Here is a 5,820-nt window from a genome sequence, read left to right as displayed (position 1 = left end):
TATTAATATATCAAATAAAGATTTTCTATATAAAAATATATTATTTACATAAAACATAACTATATTAATATGTTTATAATAAATATTAATTATCTATTTAATATAAAAAAAAAATAAATATAGTTAATTTAGTTATTAATGAAACGTACAAGTTACTAAAATAACAATTAATAATAATACCTAAATTTGTTCGATTACCATTATATGTGTTAATATACATATAAATGATATAGGTTCGTGAATCCAAGGCCAACCCTACACTTGTTCAATGACGTCATATGTATTTTTACTACGAAATACAGTATTGTGAGTTTCATTTGCTCCATTTTTAAATGCTTTTGCAATATATATTTTTAGAACTGAGAATACATGCGCTGATTTTATAAATGCTTTACGAAATAGACACAATAATCGAAACTACATTCTATGGTTGGATTATCAAACCAAATATGCCCCTTTTTAGCTTGGTAGCCTAAGAATTGGTGTTTATTATAATTGCCACCAATTGACGCGAATCCTAAAGATAGATCTATGGGCACTAACAAGCCCCAGTCAGAGAATTTGAACTGCTTTAGTACTTCAATTTATCATGTCCGATGTGAGTCCCGGAATGATGGGGATATTCTATATGCATCATGTTAAGGTCAGTTACCAGGTGTTCACCATATGAATGAATTTTAATTTGCGAGTTACGCGTGTCAATATATGAAATCTTGTGGTCTATTAAAATGATGGAAATGAATGATTATGATAAACTAATGAACTCACCAACCTTTTGGTTGACACTTTAAAGCATGTTTATTCTCAGGTATTAAAGAAATCTTCCACTGTGCATTTGCTCATTTTAGAGACATTACTTGGAGTCATTCATGACATATTTCAAAAGACGTTGCATTCGAGTCGTTGAGTTCATCAAGATTATTATTATGTTAATTATAGTTGGATATATTATGAAATGGTATGCATGCCGTCAACTTTCGATATAATGAAATTATGTCTTTTAAAAATGAATGCAATGTTTGTAAAATGTATCATATAGAGGTTAAGTACCTCGCGATGTAATCATATATTATCGTATTCGTCCTTATGGATTAGGACGGGTCGCTTCATGTGGTACCAGAGCAGTGGTCTTAGTGAACCAGGTCTGTATTAGTGTGTCTAACTGATAGTCGTTAGGATGCATTAGTGAGTCTGGACTTCGACCGTGTCTGCATGCCAACAGTTTTGCTTATCATTTTTATCAAAAATTACCTACTTATCATTCTTAGTCTAGACACCTCTTATAGCATTGATTTCATGAATAGTGTATAGACAAAATTCATATCTTAGCGTATCTGCTTATTAATATCTTAGCATATCTGTTACTATAAACTTTGCTTGACATACTCCGTAAATTCCTCCATAATCTACAAAATCTTTTGTTCTATATATATAGATATTCTATATAATTAGAATACCACCTAATAGCCGAAAATCATTTCATATCAAAAATTCTTTATTCAATTGTATGAAATGGAACTCGCCACTAGTCCAAGTCCCTCGGATTCTGATATGGAGTTTCATTCGAGCTCCGAAAGCAGTGTCACCAGAATGAATCAACCAATCAGCCATCATCAATTCTAGATGTATTGGGGATGGGTATGTAGTCGACTTAATCAATGGAGACGAGAAGAAGGCGATCCTTTCCACCAACCGAATTCACCTCTTGGCGATGAACCTGAAGTATTTACCGGCAAACCTGTTCGAGACACTATTTTCTCTCTTATTTCCAGAGTATCTCGTCATGATTATATACTATCTCAAATTCTAGATTGGATTCATCTGATCGTCCGAACCGACAATCATCCAGGAGTAATGGAAGAAGTCAACGAGCTTCGCGCTCGAGTAATCAATTTAGAGAATATGGTGCAAAATTTACTAGCTTCAGCAACATCATCGGCACCAACAGTACCATCAATAACAGCACAAGTACCATCAACAATCCATGCCTCAACATCTCATTCTGTACCTCGAGTATAATCTTGATTCTACGTACCGTTCTACATCAATTATCTTCGTTCTCCGTGGCAATTTTGTAATCTCTAATGTTTTAGAGATTATGTATTCTAGTGCAAACGGTAAATCAAATGAGTTTAATACTATATTGACTCATTAAATCCATGATTACATCTAAAGAAAATATATATGTATGTATATTTTCATAAAGATTGTAATTAAAAATTCTTTTGTACAAACTGTTAATGGTGAAAATATTTTAACGGGTAGGTAATACCCGAGGAATATTTAGATTTCACATTAATAAGTTACATTGTACATTCATCGAATCTGATTCAACATTCATTTACTATCCTACTTACATCCACAGATATACGAATCCGTTCACCACAAAATAACCATTTTCATTCAATTTCATATTTGGATTTTGAATTACCAGAATCCAACAAGTGGCATAATGAAGAAAACATTGGACAAATAAAATTTGTTAGAAACAAACAAATTAACTATGAGAAATGCTGTTAAGAATCCACACTAACAAAATCCTAGCTAACTGTTCCTAGCTAACTGTCAATTCCTATTTACATTTATTTATCGGAATTTATTTATCGCAATTTTAATTCTCGCAATTTTATTTATCGTCATTTAATTTATGTTATTTATTTTTATGCACTTTAAATATCGGGACACGTATACGGTGTTTTGACATATCATATCGACATCATCTATATATATTATTTGGAATAACCATAGACACTCTATATGCAGTAATGATCGAGTTCTCTATACAGGGTTGAGGTTGATTCTAAAATAATATATATACCTTGAGTTGTGATCGAGTGTGAGACATGTATATAACGGGTTACGACATGTATTAATTAATTCGAATATAATATATTAAACTATATATGAATTGTTGAATTACTAACTGTGGACAACTAATTGTGGACTACTAAAATTGGACAATTAAAATGAATTAAAATATTGATTATAACATATGAAACTAAACATTTCTTCAAGTTTGCCACTTGATTTCACATTAAGCCTCATTTGTATCTTGACGATTGTTAGTACGATTTTCCATATAGCGGCTGTAAGGTACTAGTACAGAAGATTAGCTGCTCAGCGTGTGGCGTATACTGTTGATTGTTGTTTGCCCTCGAGAAATAATCTCTGCAGACCCGGAACATAGGTATAAGATCTGTGGGGTGGCCTCAATCAATCTGTGGATCAGTCTGTAATGATCCGTCTAGCACACTGCTGCTAAGCGGCTAATATTATTTTAGAGTGAGAAAGAACTGTGTGAGAGAGAAAGTGTACTTCTCTCTGACTAAAGTTCAGATCAGAATGATGTCCAATGTGGTGACCAGGGGGTCTATTTATAGGCGTAGAATGTCCGAATTTCACGGGATACACGTGTCAACCACTGAATGGTTCTGTTACGTAAAGTATCCGGAATGTCGGTGGTGTGTGCTGACGTGGCTGCGTGCCGTTCACGCGCTGAGTTAAAGGGCTTATGCATAGAAGCTGCCTGCAGGGCTTACGCTTGATGCTGGACGGCCTGATAAACGCTGGGCGACAACTCTGAAAACTGCCAAATTTCCTTATGTCTTGTGCTCTTTGATCGAGTTTTCTGTATAAAATTGATGTTTTTATGCGTGTACCTCCTAGGATACACCATTAAGTCCCCCCCAGTTTAATGTCTTTATGTTTGTAAAAAATAAAGTCATTAAACTAAAAATAAAAGATGCCTTTTTCCTCGAAGACACAAAACTGCTGTAGCCGTCTGATTTTCTGCTCTGACGTCATTTTATAAATCATGAATTTGCCCCCAAAATCTTTCTAGTTTATTTTCAAAGTTTAAATTGTTTGTGCTATTGATCTGTCCCATACACGTGTCTCAATCTCATCCCTTTATTATTCATTTGCTTGACTATAAATAGTCCGACCCTTTACCTTTTTCCTTTTCCGAAAACTGTTTATTTGCTGTGAAGATATCTTGCAATTTATTCAATTTAGCAATCCGTCAAGTATAAGGTCAGTGATTGTTCATCTTTTCTTCTGTTTGAATTTTCATTTTTCGTACTACCATGGCCGAATCCAGCAGCATGTCCTCTCAAAGAGACAATCGTGACGTCAGCACCATCCCTTCTAGTATCACGGAAGCCGATATTGAGCAATTATGTAAGAAACACAGATATCTTGGATTGTTGAATCCTATTGTTCCTTCACCTAACGATAGGGCCAATAAACAGCCAAAAAAGATGATTACCCTCTATAAATTGCAATTAACTGTAGGAAATCTCTGTATTCCTCTTTCGTCCTTTCTTCAACAAATTGTTGCCCACTATGGGATAGGTATTAGTCAAGTTCATCCATTAGGTTTACAGAAAATTATTCTTTTTGAAATGTACTGTAATTCTGTAGGAGAAGCTCCCAATGTGAATATTTTTCATGAATTATTTAGAACTAGATTAGTTAGCAAATGCTAGTATACATTTGATTGTAAGCCAAACAAGGCGTTTACTGGGGTGAAAGAAAGTTCTTTAAAGAACTGGAAAGATTCCTATTTCTTTGTTAATGAAAGGGTTGTTCAAGATGCCTGGGCATGTGTTCGTGGTTGGAGAAAAACTACCATAGGAGTTAGCAAATCTACCACATTATCTGATGATGAAAGGTTTATTCTTAGTACTTTGAAGACATTCAAATTTCCACAAAGGTCATATGATGATTACGAAGCCATATTGGTTCTCTGTAAAATGAGTAACAACTGGAGTTCTGGATATACACCAGTGCTGCACTGGGAAGGCCGTGGTACGCACCTTTATTGATATATTCTGTTATTTGTTATGCTATTCTGAGTTGTGTATGTTCTTATATATGTTTATGTTTTTTTGTATATTATCTGATTGCAGAAGAAGTCATGCAGGTTTACAGAACCTTCAAGAAGACCAATCTTGATCCTTTGATTGTGTCTGAACGGCCCAAAACCCCTGCTGAAATTGAGGCGAAGAAAGCCCAAGCTGCTGCTTTTGAACAGCAACTGAAAAGCCCAGAGCAATCTGCTGAGGGTGGAGATGGTGGCACTGTTCAACCATCTCCTGATGTTGAAATTGTTGATGTCACCCCTGATCTGTCCAGCGCCAAGAAGGCTGGTAAAAGTTCAAAGCGAGAGGGGAAACGTCCAATAGGAGAAACTGCTAACAAACCAAAGAAGAGAAGTATATATCTTCACTGTGCCTGCATAAGTAGATTAATAATTTGATGTTGAAGTTCTATTGTATGTTCATTTGCTTTTTCATTATATAGGATTGGTTCTTCCAGATGATGTAGTTGATGCTTCTGCTTGGAAGGATCTTGAAAGCAATAAAACTGTTGATGTTGAGGATGACACTGATGATGATAATGAGGAAACTGATGATGTTGATTCGTTTGAAACTCCTCCATTCAGAACTCTACATACATCAAAAGGGACTGATACCACACAATCCTCTGCTTCCACTCAACCACCATCCATTCCATTAAGCGGACTACAAGCCTTTCTTGATGATCCCAATAACAAATCTGATGATTTTGCTGAGTTTTTGAAGGTAACTCTTTTTTATACTTTATGATTTATCAATCATCACTTTATTGTTAATTGAATTCTTATCTTGTCCATTGTATTTAATGTAGGCAAACACTGTTGCTGATTTATCTTCCTCTCTATCCACCATGACCTTTAAACAAAGTTATCAGTCTACTACTGTGACATTGGTGCTTCTAAATCAACATATGATTCATGACCTTAAGATGCAGAAAGCTCACGAGACTATCATTGCCAAT

The sequence above is a fragment of the Rutidosis leptorrhynchoides genome, chromosome 2, assembly GCF_046630445.1.
Source record: "Rutidosis leptorrhynchoides isolate AG116_Rl617_1_P2 chromosome 2, CSIRO_AGI_Rlap_v1, whole genome shotgun sequence".
NCBI lineage: Eukaryota > Viridiplantae > Streptophyta > Magnoliopsida > Asterales > Asteraceae > Rutidosis > Rutidosis leptorrhynchoides.
This window is presented reverse-complemented; position numbering follows the sequence as displayed.